Raw genomic sequence first — 15,942 nt, forward strand, 5'->3', positions numbered from 1 at the left:
TCGCAGCCAGCCTGCCCCTGACCCCAGCCAGGCTGACCATGTACTCCTCATGCACACACACTGTGCAGACACTGCTGGCCACCTCAGGAACTCCACACACAAAAACAGCACCAAGAGACTATGGAGTCCAGCAACCAAAAGTACAGGACTGAAAGACAGAAGTTGTTTGAAGCCAGATGAACGTGCAAAGGAAAACCAATCCAAATAAATACTAAATCAGGTACTGCAAGTGCATTTCAGAAGATAAGGTAAGCTACTTTACAATAATGCCTTCAAATACATGAAGCACTAAAAAAGAGTTTTTATGAAGCATGTACTCTCCAAACATTAGTCTTTGAACGGATCTGGTATCAATATTATGAAGCAAGAACAACATATTGTTAAGCAAAACCTATTAGCAAATATCCTTTGTATTCTTGAATCATTCTAACATTCTTCAAACCACAGTTTATGATCCATCGGGAGGCATGAAAATATACAATGGTATTGGCCAAGTGTCTGGCAACAGACTGCAGAGGTTTGGTTTTTCCTAAGTTACAGCAGTTCAGCACCCTCAGGGTGGAGAAAGAGAGGATGTAATTACTACTGGCAGAGGATCAGTGGCTGTAATCAGTAGTTCAAGTATTTATATTAGCCAAGGAACTCTTGCTGCTAGCATCAAATCTGTTTCACCATGGCTGCTGAGTAATTATAAAGCCCTAAAGGATCTCTAAGCTGCTCACAATTACTTGCAGCACGCTCTCATAACAGAAAATAACCCGTGTAGAGGAAGAGTACATAAAGCACATAAAAAGCTCCTTTCTACATAGTTCAGCAAAGCCATTGTTAAATATAGTATAAAAATAAGGTCTATACACAATTCAAAGTTAGAAGCTACCAGATCCAAATACATATCACATCAGTCATGTTCTGGGTAGTTTATCAACACAACAACAGCAAATAAAAATTTTAAAAGTCACTTAGCAGTGAGAGTCACCTTACTAATTCTTTTGCAGATTGGTTTGGCACAACTCTTGGACACCAAAACAGCTCCAAAGCCCTCACTAAACTGGGACCAGGTGAACTCAGTGACACCTTTTTTGTATATACACCCATTAGCTACTTTCGTATTTCTTGAAAGTGTTTGCAAGTCCTACTAAGCATACTTCCTACAGCACTCAGCATCACATCATCCTTATGACCGTAAAAACACAGATTGCAAACCTGCACAGTTCTTTAATTTTGCTTTTTACCACACTTTATCTAATGGTTACTGAAAATCATGTGAAAGGCCATTGTCCATTTTGCATAAGAAAATTAGCTTCTTTTCCACACAACTTGTGATTTTACCATGACTAAGCCTGTACAGAACACTCAAGCAGGAGAAAAATTATTTGGGACAGTAAGGTTACCAAAGTCAAGAAAATCATACTGCTTTGCTCTATGTGCAAGAGATAATGGAAGAGGTTAGGAAATGCCAAAGCAATCACAGTCACTCCTCAGCCTATATGAACGTTGTTCCAGAAAGTGAAGTTAAATGAGAAATTATATGTCTAAAATATTATCTCTTCTTTAAAGTCAGTAAGTCAAAATAGAGGAACACATGCAACACATCATCCTTATTTTCCTTTATTCAATCCTTCTGTCCCTAATGTCTTCAAGAAGTGGCAGAAACAACTGTATATTGTCCAAGTAGAAGGATCATTCAGAAGATAAGAATTTGACTACATTCGTCCAGCTCTAGCTCTTTAGATCATACCAATATACACTAGTAAAGTGAAGAAAGCACAGATGACTGGTATAAGCTGGCCCAAAAAACATGTGCCTTGTTCTAATGGTTTAGGTATGAGCAGCACAAAAACAAGAATGGATGAACTCATAAGAGTTTGCATTCTTACATTTGAGGCAAAATGCGAAACAATGATAGCACCCCAGAGGAACAACAGCAGGTGGTCTTTAGATATAGAAAAGGTCAAAGAAACAACATCACCAAGGAGGCCAGTGAGAGTTTATGCTAAGTGCCTAAATTAGAATGCAACAAATAAATAAAAAATGATAGCCCTGAAAAGGAGGCGGTGACTCACTCATGAACATTCAACACGCAGAAGGCTGAGCCCAAGAGGGAACCACTATGCAGAGAAGCCAAGCCACCAGCCAAGACCTGACCCTTGCTGGAAGTGCCCTGTTGGGAGTGCATGGAACCAGTCACAGCTTGACAAGAGGAGATTTGTTTGATGTAACTGTCTTTTCTTCAAAGGATGTGAGAGCTGGTCATAAAACCATTTGGTGGGTAGACCTTGGCAAAGGGCCAGACTCCCACCCAACCATTTGGATACTTCCCCTCCTCAATGGGAAGGTGGTAGACTAGATCTACAAGTCCATGGATTACTTATCAATTGCCATTATGGGAAAAACAGACTTAACCTGGGGAAAAGTCCATGTATTCGCAAGAAAAATAGATTTGGGTGGCGGGAAACAAAGACAAAAAACCAAAATGCAACCTTGCTGTGACCCTCCACTTCTTTCAAGGCTCAGTTTCACTCCAATTCAGTATTCCCAATTTCATCACCCAGGCCTAACAAATGGTATAGGGTGAAATGAAAATGAAAAGAGTAAATCAAAACCAGTGTGCAGTCCTTTAGGAGACTACAATGTTCTTAACCATATGCTCTAAAAGACACACTAAATTGTCATGCAGGTTTTTCAAGTGTGTTTTTTGTTTTTAATTCGCCAATTAATTTATCTTTTACCATATTTTTTCAATGAAATAATCTATTTATAAACAAAAAGTACAGAAAACTTCCTACCAGTGAAGCAGTACTAAAGATGACCGTCTCTTTTGTAACATCTAGCAAGAGGTTGTTTTCGGCCAAGTAAGGCCAAATACCTCTTATTTTCAGAAAGAGCCACTTCAGCTCTGTCTCTGACAACCATGGCCACTTCAGTTGCTCTCCACTGAATGTCATATCTATAAAGTACTCCAGATGAAGAAGGCAATGTGTACAAGGACTGTATCATTTTGTTTGCCTGAGACAGTCTGAAGCTTGGATAAAGACAAGGATGACAATTTTCACCAAACTAGTCCCCCTTCATCTACAGCACAAAGTGATATTGTATGGGAGCATTTGCCTTGCTCTTGAGCTGACAATTGCTAAAGCAATTTTCAACAGATTTTTCAAGACTATCACCACTATGGAAATACAACTGGATAGTAAGACCTTGCACCAAACAAGTATCAAAGAGACCAAAAGAGATCAGAGAGGTCAGAAGCAACATACAAGGAAAGTCACAGAATCCGATCAGGGCTTCTGGGTAGAAACGGTGATAGAACACAAGTTATGCAACCTAAACAGTCAAGTCTAGACACAACAAAATTTAAAATATAAACCAAGACAGTTTCCATAAAACATCATTGCTTAACTCAAATATTACATTTCAAATCCAAAAAACATCTCAAGTTCTTTTTGAACCAAAACCAGCAAAGATGTTTAAAATAGCATGTTAAATTTTTGCATATCACCAAATACTCAGAAACAAGATTCTGTCGATTCCCATGTGTATTTTCAATAAAAACACAACTGTTTTTCATAGTCCTAATGGTTAACCAAGTACACTTAAACATATCCACCAAAAACCCAACCAAAAACCCCTCCACTCAAAACAAAAGGAGCTTTACATAACAGTCTATTATGCACAAAAAAACCCAGGAATCTCTAACAAAACCCCATAAACTTTAAGTTCACAAAATCATAGAATGATCTACATTGGAAAAGTTGTTTAGTTGAAATAGTTGAAAATTTGAAATACTCTGCTTTGATTTAATCTTCCTTATGTGCTCCTGAGAATTTTTAATGACTCAGTTGATACAACAGAGACTGAATAAATCTTCACCCTTTTTGAGAAAAGTACTCAGGACTGATGGGCAACTTGAAAAGGTAAAATAAGCCAACAAAAACATAAACCATTCTCACCATTCACTTTGTTCACTAATGAGGCAAATCTTGTTTTAGGAATGACACATTCAGAATTTCAATATTCAAACACAAAGTGAATATGTCTTCTCCATGACTGTTTGACCACAGCAGTGAAATGTATCTTCTGCTTTAATTAACAGTGAATTAAATTTACTGACTACTGATAGGTCTGTTTTATTTTCCTAAATTTACATATTCTTTTGATTCAAGTTTTAAATAATTACACACAAGAATAAAAACATTCTATTTGTGTATATATATATATATATATACACACTCCATTAGTTAGTCATTACAAGCACTTAAATGCATTGTAAGATACACCAACAAACAGCAATAAACCTTTTTGTAAGAAAAATGTAATTTATTAGGACTAGCTTGAGAAACTTAGAATACCTGTTTTAACTCATACAGTGCAATTCTAAGGGTGGTTTAGAATCACTTCATATACCAAAGATCTTTTATTTCATCTTGCAAATAAACAGAATCTTTCAAAAAAGAAAAGTAAGTAAGCATACCTGACACTGCTCTTCTTCTTTATAGACCTGCAGTTTCATGGGTCTGTGGCCAGCAAGAGGCATGAAAAAATCTTTACAAGTGCTCAAAGTATCTCCAGCTGTGTTTTTTTAAACCTATGCCTGTTTCTAAACACTTGTGGGGCCTGCTAACTTAATGCTGCATAACCAGATCATAAGAGTTGATTAAACTATATTTTTAATTCAACACAGCACAAAAGTGTATACAACACTGCTATTCTGACTGAAATTTCACAAACAAGGCTTAAAATTGCAAGTCCAGGAAAACTCAGAAAAGAATTTTTATCACAAAGGTATCACCAACAGGGTTAGGATTTATAAAGTCAGATCTCTACTACTCAGGAAGTACTATACCTCTTATTACTTCTACTATTTTGAGAAAGACCATTGTAAACTGCAGGAGGAAATGTTGTTACAGGAGGAAAACAGCAAAACTGAGCTATATAGGGATTGCTGCTTACAGATAAATTATGTCAGAAAATGTGTCAAATATTTTTCAAAGCTATTTTATTGCTTTATCTTGCTGCAAGAGCAGGCAACTGCAGAAGCATTCCAAACTAATATATTTTTTTTATCAAGACTCTATTTCTTCATTGGTTTACCAGCTAGAACATAGACAGTAAGAGGGTTTCAGCTTGTTCCTGATGTGTGAGACAACCTAAATTTATATAGCCATTTAAATCAGGTAGATGTGAGCTGAAGTAGGAACAAATCTGAACTATGTTTGCACTCTATTTAAGTTCACACGCAGAAAAAGCCACAATATGTAGAATGATTTTCAGAATGTACTCCCCCCCACATGTGCTAAACGCATACAGCTTTCACTAAAGATATCACCACAAGTCCCAAGGATAAAATCATCCTGTTAGCATAGTACTCTGTTGCTGCTTTCATCTACTTCTCAGTCATAGCTTGGTGTAACACAGGTATGCTGTGGAAGGTAACAACAGAGCCACATGTCAATAATTCTGTTACCTCTGCAGTAAGCTGCACAGTTAGCACCTAGCATAACTATTTTTAAGGCTGTGGCTCTACAAAGAGTAACTAACATGGTTTGTCTATTTACTTTTATAGCAGCCTATAGTAGAATTGTGGTTTGTTTTTTTTAAGCTTGCTGAAGAATCGGATTTGTTGCCAGGCAGGGAACACACAACTCAACATAAGCTAGATCTGACAATGAAGATAATTCAACTAGAACACAAGTCTGGAAGAAATAAGATTGTAAGATGCTACATCCTCTCCTTGAAAAGCTTTAGACATAACCTTGAGATACTAGCTAAAACCTAGAATACGTCTTTTCTAAAAGGAACTTGATACACAATTTCATAGCAGTGCTGACAAGAATAAAAATCTGTGACACTGTGGCTCCAGAGTACCAGGCATAGGCTGTTCTCTTCTTCCAGTATTGAATGCAGGACAATGCTTTAAATATCCAGATGGTAAAATGGTATCTACAGAGATCCAATACACAATATTTGCAGAAAAAGATCAAACACACAGATGTTAAACTAGAATACTGGTCATATTAAGGTAAGGTGTGATGAATATAACCACACTGAGGCACAAACAAAGCTCTAAACACAGGTGACTTTTACAGCCAGCTGTCCACTGATGATGATACATCTGCAGTATTTCAGGTTATAGAGGACTTGAGGGAAAATGCCCAAGCAATGACCTCAGAAAGCTGAAAAGACAGGCAAACACAAGCAGTTTTCAAAACAAATGAGTAGCCAGTTAATTAGTAACACAGTTTTCTGCTTTTTTGGTAAATCCAGATAGCATTATTTTCCAGAATCAACACTATTTGGTAAAAAATATTCAGAGAGAAAGGACCACTCATCTTTTAAAGATGACAGGAAGTTTTAACAGAGATTATTAAAAAGGAACATACGTCCATTTATTAAGAATACAATGACATCAGGAAGAAAATTAACTAAAACACTAGGGAAAGAAAATAAGTACAAGGAATTGACCTAGAAATCATTTGTAAGCAGCCTCAACAATAATTAACAAGAAAAATGTAATTGCTCATTTATGGTCAGATGCTTGGTTTAGTTGATGCTAAATCTTATGGAATGAAGTTTAATGACTGAAAGATTAACCTGTATAGTCTTAACATCAGGGGCAAAACAAAATATTACCTAAGGCACTGAAAACTCTGAATGCACCCGGTGTAAAAGGTTGAGCTCCAGATCACAAACACACAGAGGCCCCAGGAACAGCATCCCAGTGCTGGCTGTGCCCAGGAGGTGCAGCCACAGGGAGCTCCCAGGCCTGCAGGGAAAACAGGAAAACACTCTGGCAGGTCCTGCCTCCTGCCTAAGCCAGGCTCAGTGGCACTCCCAGACCTCACTGCATCTCCCATGTGCTGACCACAACTAAACCTGCCACCGCAGCTCATAAACAGAGTCAGCTCACAAAACACAAAACTGAGAAATCTACTCCAAACGCCACGCTTGCTGGGTCAAATGTCCAATTGGACCACATGATGTAACTTGTGGAACTGCAGCAGCCTGGACTGAAAATTCATACAAAGAATTGGATTTCTAGTACTTTTCTAGTATTTCTAGTACTGAGCTTGCTTTTCTGAAAGTTTCCTTAAATTCGAGCCCAACCCAGAAAACAGTGCATTCACAGAGCTCACTTTAAAGAGATGAATAAAGACTGTCAGAAGGCAAAACAATCTAACTTGAAAACTGACAGAATTACCCAAAACTATTTTGAAATTCCCACTTTGCCTATTGAAGCCTGCAAACACAGGAAAATTTTGAGTCCAATTATGCAGTCACTGAAATGCAATTGCTATAGCATTTCCACATAATATTAAAAGTGCACAGTTTAATTATGTTTGCTAAGTGACAGGACATAGTAAACAAAGAAAGGAGTATTACATAATGACTTCCCAAATTTCCAAAAGTAAACAGAAATTAATTAGATCTTAAGTATTTTAGCTTCTAAGAGTAACGCCACAAATTAGAGACGAATGCAAGTTTGAGAGCAATTCTAACCTTCATGTTTTTCGCTCATCTCTACTGATAAACTTCCAGACATTTGCACATTATAAATATTATTTAAGGAAGCAAAGAACTACCAAGTAGTCAAAAAGGATTCAGTAAGAGATCTACCAAGAAATGACCTCTCATGCAAGGTTTCATGCAGGTTTCATGTGAAACCTTCCAGGAGGTAACTGAGGGTACTGAGACCTGAACTTGTGAACCCACTCTCCACCATTGCTGGAAGGCTATTCTGATCAGGAGAGGCTCCTGATGGCTTTAAGGCAAGTCCTCCATCCATCTTCTGATGGAGCAATAAGGATGAGTGGGGAACAAGGCCAGGCAGTCTTACTTCACACCCCAGGAAAGCCATAAAGTTAGTATTCTTGAAATGCGCTTCTAATTTCTTTGTTTTTAACCAACGGCTTCCTTCTGTCACAAAAACAAGTACATCTGTGAGTAAGGAACAGCAGGTGTCATTTGCCTTGGCTTTGATAAGACTTTTGATACCAGATCCCTGTATCTAAGCTGCAACTTTATAGTCCAGGTTAAATTAGATGGCTGAAAAACTTTTAGAAGGTTGGAGTGATACTAACCAGCTCACTGCTCGCTGTAAAACGCAAGCAGCTAAGGATCCCATTTACATTGAGCCTAAGCCTCTGCTGCACTGTGGACTGTGCTACACCGCACATGTTGCCTGGGCTTGTGTTGTGCCACTCTTATTCTTTGGCTGCAGAAGCAATTTAGGTGACTAATTGTAATTGAAATTCACCAAGCACAACTGACAAGTCTGGTACCATTCTGGACAGAATGGTGCAGGATGATGGCCAACTCACTGGAGAATAGCTCTTCCAGAAAAGAGCTGACAGTCTAGTAAGCAGTAGGTTCAACTTCAGCAGTAAAGACAGGCAGAAAACACAGAGGGCAAAATTTTACAAAACTTGCCCCAGTTTATCAAAATTTTTCTTATGCTGTGAGCCCCTAAATTAGACATAATATTCTAAATGTGGTGTATTAAGTATAAAGTAAAGGGGGAATTAGCTCTCTCCACCTACCTAACTACACTTCTGCTGATAAAGCCCAAGGTACTGTCAACCTTCCCTGCTGCCAGGGCACCTTGCTGAGCCTACTGTTTGTTTAGATGTGAACTACACTCAATCCAAACTGCAGCACTTGTACTGAAAATTTAAGCAACAGCACCACATAATCCCATTGTGGTTGCTTTCGCTACACTGTTTAAGTGGCTTAGGGAACACACATCAGTGGCCAGGGAAAATCTTGGTGACTTAGATTTCTATAGTGCTAGCCAATATTCAGAAAAAAAATGTAAGGAAAAAAGAAGAACTAATCCTGAGCTCAGAGTAATTACTTGATGAGAGTATGTTACCATTTGCTATACGAAGTATTATGCTTCAGTGGTAACCATGTCTTAAAAATAACAAAAAACCAACACACACTAAAACAAAAGCTGCTTCTTTTCCTGAGAGATTATCTGTGGCTTCGAGACACTGTCACAAAGGCAAAGGACGTTATGAAAGAAAATAAAATGGATTTCTCTTCTTCAAATATCTCATATCCTTCTCTTCCTCGTAGTAGCATTCATGCCTGAGGAAAAGTTGTTCACCTGAAAGAAGTGCTCACAATGACCTTCACACAGCTTCTGCACAGATTTGCCAGCAGTGCTGGCAGAGCACCCTGCACCGAGCAGCACAGGGGCATTCCTTTGCCACTAGCCCACACCTACTTATTAATCCCTCAGCAGCAGAGCACAGGCTGTGCCCTGTCTGATGTATTCTCCCTTGCACCAACTGAACTCAAGTATCCCACATCCGTGCCTGAAAAAAACCTAACTTTCTTAAGAGCCAAGTACTAGGCTGTGGACCTAATTTCATAATAATTACCCATTGTCTTGGAACCATTATAAAATCCCAAAGTCACAGATCTAAACACAGTGATGGTTTGAAAAATATGCACCTTGGAAAAACTTTTTTATTATTGCCTCTCTAATTATTAGTTCAATCATCTCTGCTCCTATTGCAGGCTCTAACAGCATTATCCTATGACATAAGAAAAAAATATAATTAATAGAATTGTCTAGTTTTCCTCTAGAAAGGGGACTGATAATGAAAACTCAGGATTATTCCCCAGCCTAAATTTTGGCAAAACCACATCATCAGATGATCCACTTACACTCCCCCCACCTTCATACCTGGTGAAATAAGTTAAGATCAAAAGTCCAACTGGATTTGCTATTTAAAACTGTTAGTCTAAAACTGGCTAGTTTTATGAGCAATAAAAGCACTGAGAGGGGAGAAAGAAAACGTAACTACAGGCATGAAGATGCCTTCTCTCCAAAGCCTTTTTTTTCATAGAGAGGAACATCAGAGAACATATCAAATTTAAAAGCAGATTCACCCCAAGATTTTTAATTTGTTCAGTAACAACAATCTAGAGTAAATTTCAGTAAAGTTTAGAATTATATTTCAAAATAAATAGGTAATTTGCCTTTGAAATCACACTTATTAAAATATCTAACACAGAAAAATGTATTGTGTGTGACAGATAAGAGACTGATTTTAAATTTAAATATATCATAATTTATAGTCCTTATTTTTTCATTTACATCCACCTATTACATTTCTTTTATTTATTTTCTCATGCAATATGAGCTATCATTAACTTTTATTGAAAAACAGATATTTGGTTTCTGTCAAGAAGGGGTGTCACATGCCTAGCACTCTACAATAGTGCCTGGGAGACTCAACTCTTCAAAAAATTACTTTAAAAGCCTGTCATCTGGAGTAAGAAGTGATTAATGGTTTTATTCATTCACTTTGACACCTGGTGGCATTCTACTCACTTTGAAAAAAAAGTAATTCTATATTTCCACCATCCTCAAAGAAGATTCCCCTGATTCACACTTTAGTTTTAAACAGAGAGGCTGGGGGGCAGTGTGTTGGGATTTCCACATATTTAGGTTTATTTTCACTGTCTATAAATGAAAAGGGTGGAGTAAAAAGAAACATAAACAATGTTTGGGATTAAGAAATACAGTCACAGAACAACCTTCACCTCACTTTGCCATCGTAACTACAAAAACAACAGGGAAAACTCATGGGTTTTTCTGTTACTGAAAAAGCCCTAAGGAGTACATCCAAATTTAATCCATTTTTTTTCATGTGTACATATATAACAAAGACTGCAATCATTAATAAACCATGTCATTTTGCTTAACTTGTGACAGATGGTAATAAAGAGACCCTTGCCTTCTGATATTTGTTCAAGAACACAGATTATTTAAATTAAACATCAATCCTTACAAACAGAGAAATACTAGTATTTACATGAAAAGGAATTTGTTTACATAAATACAGAAAAAAATTATAGCTAAAGAAAGCTTTCACAAGCTCCATGTAAATTGAAACTGAGTATCTTCATTGGTCTGTTTTTCCCTGATACTTCACCTTATTTTCTGCCTTTCTACAACTCAAACAGTGGACAGCTAATTCAGTGTCCCGGTAAAAATCTACAGAGCACGTGCAAGATTTTACAAAATTTCACATAGAACTGGAGAATTCCAAATACACCATCACCTTCCAAAATCCATTTTTACAACAAAATATCTATATTATAGTACTTTACTGCCTGCTCCCTCACACAAATGAGCTATCATCAGACCAATGAGATGATACAAAACACTTATGTATGTTGACACTACCAAACGTACATAACTCACATAGGATCTATGCAATAATTCAACAGGAAATCCAGTCAAAAGAAACCCCAAATGAACCGACCATTCAGAATCAGTTGAGCAAAAGACACTGATTACCCTCCTTTAAAACATCCCTGCAGTCAAAACATTCAGGGGTACAGCAGTAGACTCGTGGGGCAGGTATGTCGATGGCCACTAGAAGGAAAGTGATGATCCAGTAGGAGCCTGGCAGCAGAGCACAGGCAGTGCACAGGCACCTGATGCTTTCCTGGAGACGAGTCATTATCCAAGCAGGGACCTGCTTCTTTTCAAGCCAGAGGTGAAAACGAAGGCACAGCTGGATAGGGTTCACCAACAGGCCCAATGCTACTACAGCCAAATTTTAAGTACTCCAGCTCATATCTGCAGCCTAATTAAATCATGTTTCAAATATTTATCAGGAAGAAAGCACTCCAAGAATTCTAGTGATAGCCTGTACAGGCTGTCCATAAGACACCAGGGGGTGATTTTATTGTAAGAATTATGTTCAAATATAGTGCCTGCTTTCCTAATACTAGGAAAAAGTTGTTCTGACAAATAATTTTCATTTACAAGAGCTACAAAAAAAAGCCCACTTCTTCTGTAGCATAGGTAGGCAAATGAGCAATTAATTGAAGGAGTAATACATTAACAGATTAAATACCCTTTGGGAAACTGCAGTAAGATGGAAAGTCATACAAGGAGGCCACCCAGAAATTAGCTGCAGCAATACTAACAGTGACAAGCATTTCTAAAAATATTTACTTCATCTATATTTAAAAATCTGAAAATAAATATTCAGTAAGTTCAAAAAGCATATTGCTAGCTTTTTCTTAAAAGAGTTCAAAACACTTGAGTTGTGTATCGGCAAAATTAGTGGGATTTTTTAAAATTAGTTTTACACCTCTTGGCAAAGGCATTGCTGAGATAAAACTTGTGCATACTTTACTGTGACACTCACAGCTTAAAGGAGTGCTCCAAACTCTAAAAAGATTGTATACGTTAATCTGCCAAGACCTGATATGACTACCAGGTGTTCAATTTATATCGTGTCTGATTTTGATCTACTGACAGTCATCTCCCATTTTTCCTTCTGCCTAAAAAAGGGATTTAAGATTTAGCCCTTCCCCAAAGGTCAGACAATGTTTTTCATTAGCCACAATGCCAAGAAGAAATTAATGTCATATGTGCAATGTGCATGCCTTGGCTTAGGACACCATAACACTTTACTAAGGAGAACAGCCATTCTCCATATTTTAATGCAAAATGTGTGAAAAAAATATCATGTAATTGGAGAGGTTGTCATCACAATGTTTAGTGATTCAAGCCATTTCTTTTTGCCTGCTCCATAAACTTGCTAAGCCAGAGTACAGTGGATGAAATTAACTCCAGATAGATACTGCTACAGCTATCACATTGCAAATGGCTATGGGTCACAGGCCACCAAGAGAAAATAATCAGGAAAAATGCAAATGTGTAACAGTGTCATCCTGAGATGCAGACTTTTGTTTACTCACCAACTGCATATGCTATTACAATTCTTTTTCACTGACTAAAGTCCATTGTTTGCAAATCACTGTTACCAGCATATTAATAAATGACATTTAACAGGTGCCATATTAACTGAATTTTCAGGTTATCACATTTACCACACAACAAAGAAATAAAATTGTACTTTCAACTAATATATTCAGTTCCTTTTTTTTTTTCTGAAATTTTCTGAACAACTTAGTTAGGCAAGCCTTCCACGTGCTTCAAATACTGCAAATCTTGTTTTGTTGGCTTGACTACCATGAAATATCGATGTGAAGATTGAAGCACTTTCATACAAATCAAACCAGACAGGACTATGTAGAGACCACACCAATTGCATATGCTGCAAATTCTGTACTTAAACTCTTAAACTCTGTATGAAAGATGCAAGAAGACATGAGAAGAAATAGAAAGAAAAAAATACTGAATACAGTCAAATTTAATTTAGCCTCCTAACTTTATTTATAATTACTTTATGCTAGCAATCTATGTGGTCTCTAAAAGGAACACATGTACTTCAATTAGCAGAGGAGATAAAACACTGAAGGATGGATTTTAGAAAACAGACAGCAATGAGACAACAGCCAAAAAAAAGCCATAAAGGAAAGTCCAGTAACAAGTCAACATACAAGTTTCAGTCTTCTCTTAACACACGCACTCTAAATAATTTCCCTGAATATTACTTCTCCCACTCAGAATATCACCATTTTATTCAGGTGACCTGTGCCTTAGACAATGACCTTGTAATACTCAGAAATGAAGACCAGCTGCTCCTCTGCAAAATTCTCACTGCAAACTTCACCTGAGAGATTCAAAGTCACTGTAATCACGTTTTACCTTACACTGCCTAAGTTATTACCTTACTAACCTTGTATGTGCATATTATAAAAATCATCCATTTATGTTACAGTGAATTACTTTGAGTTAACACTGGGAACACAACACCTGAAATGAATTTCAAGTGACAAGACCATCATCAATCATACTTTCTCCCCATTAATGCCACCACATAAAGCCTTCTGCTCCACTGCTTAAAAACTTAGGTGTTTTAGGAAGAAAATGTTTCACAGATGGTGCTATGTATACCAATACTTTTCTGAATTAGGAGGCTCTTTGTACCTATAGCATAAGTCAACCAAAATAGCGTATTTATTTGACTAATATTTCATTTTAAAAGATAAATCATTACAAATATTAGTAATGCAACTTATTTGATTCCCATTTCTAACTGTTTAAAATATTACATGCCAAATCAGGAAAGGAATCAAGAAAAAAATACACAAAATTAGAAAGTACCAGTGAGGTCTTCCTTTTGCAGTGAGTCCTCAAAACCAACAATTTTATTTGTAGACATTTTTTCAGATTACACAAGATAGCAATTCAAAGTAAAAAAGTGCTGGTATTAAGAAAAAAAAATGCTCTATCAAGATTGTATGTATTAATACTGAAATCAAATTCTTGTGGCACCAATTAGTGCTATTTCAAGGTTATATTTTAATTTGCAGACAGTAAGATCTTATATGATGTTCTGACAAAGAGTGCTCACAAAAGCAACAATTCAGAGACCAGCCCAGTTATTACTTCAATTGCTAGGCAAAAAAAAGGGGAAGTATTTTAAAAAAGTATAATAAATCTATGGCTCAGTTATGCATGGATAATTACAAGTCTTTGTAAAATAAACTTGTCAGCACACCATAAAAGCACTCACACAGCAGGAATATTTACACATTCTCAAGCATCAGTTTATGGCTTTAAAATATATTGTTCAAAAAACACTAAAGCTTTAGGACAAAGCATTTTCTGAATGTAATGTTCATTAAGGTAAAGTGACATAAAGATTCAATGTATTTGATTCAAACACTACTGGGAGGCATCCCAGTCAGAGTTAGGTTTTTAGGTATCTAGGAACCCCACACCTTGAATTTATCAGAGAGCTGCTTTAGAGAAAGAGACCAGGAAACACAGAAGCTAACATAGCTGTGTGAGCTGGAACCAGAGTGCTGAACCTCCTTTCCTCCAACCTCAGCAGAACTACAAGCCTCATGACAAAATATTAGAACAGCCACAGATAACTCACCCCAACCTAAGGGCCAAATTACTACAGATGCTGATGAAGGCAGGGAGATTGATAAACAGTTACCACTGCAAGCAAAACAGACTCAACGTGAGGGAAATTAATGTAATTTACTGTCAATAAGACTCAGGTAGTGAGGAGCAGAGAAAAACAAGACAATGCCTTTGCTTCCCTCTCTGATCAGCTGCACTGTGCTCCTCCACCTGAGATTCCCACAGCTTCCACCCAGGGCAGCAGGTGGACAGCAGGCACAGCAGTGCTCGGTCCAGAACAGCTCCTCTCCACAGCTCCTGCTGCTCACGATTCCCCCTGCTCGGGCATGGGCTTTCTCCCATGGCATGCACTCCAGGAAAACAAAAATCCTTAAGCATCAGTTCTCCACAGGCTGTGGATCCTTCAGGAACTCTCCATCTGCTTCAGGGTTCATCCTTCCATACTGTATCCATGCATCAGATCCTTCTTCTATCCTCTCCCCATTTTGTCCCACTTCAGATTTCTCTGAAGCAATCCTCTTCTGTGCAGTACTGGGTCCAGCATAGCTCTGATATGGGTCTGTGGGTCTGAGCCATGACACTAAGCTGAATCTTCTGATATTTTTTTTTTAAAAAATCAGAATTTTAAACTACATTCCTCAAATATGAGATGCATAATTTTGTATGTTACTGTAAACACTGTGAAACCCTCATGAATAAAACATTAAGCAAACTTCTATGAATTTAAATGGTGTTCCATTATAAAACAATTGTTGAGCTAACATTACAGCTCACATGTTACAGAAAATGTTCAAGCTTTCTACAATTTAATCATTATTAATGGCACAAGGAAATTATTTACTATCAAATGGGTCAGAGAATACATAAAGAAGGCCTTTGCAGTATTGATTTTGCACATAAAATTAACATCTTCAGTTGTACTTCGAACTGCCAAGAAGGCTTGACTAATACCAACTCCTCTTATTATAAAGCCTTAAGAAATAGCCACAGTTGGGATGTCAAACTTGTTTTTAAATGATGAAAGAGAACATCTGAATGCTTCATGGGCTTGACTAGTAAGTGATTAAAGCATAACTGACTGAACTGAATTTCTGCCACTGTCAACATGAAACTTTTTTTAAAAGTCA

General features: G+C 37.3%; 1 protein-coding gene across 3 annotated transcripts in view; it reads right to left on the reverse strand.

Moving 5' to 3' along the window:
* Window positions 1–15,942, reverse strand: part of PRIM2 (DNA primase subunit 2) — an 89,174-nt gene that overhangs the window by 49,193 nt on the left and 24,039 nt on the right. The window contains exon 8 of one of the 3 annotated variants that reach the window (XR_004496493.1): window positions 10,462–15,382. The exons of the other annotated variants lie outside the window; for them this stretch is intronic. The gene's annotated coding sequence lies outside the window, so the exon portion shown is untranslated. Of the gene's footprint in view, window positions 1–10,461; window positions 15,383–15,942 lie in introns of those variants that run through there. 3 annotated transcript variants of the gene reach the window in all.

This window comes from Parus major, chromosome 3, assembly GCF_001522545.3.
Source record: "Parus major isolate Abel chromosome 3, Parus_major1.1, whole genome shotgun sequence".
NCBI classification, from domain to species: domain Eukaryota; kingdom Metazoa; phylum Chordata; class Aves; order Passeriformes; family Paridae; genus Parus; species Parus major.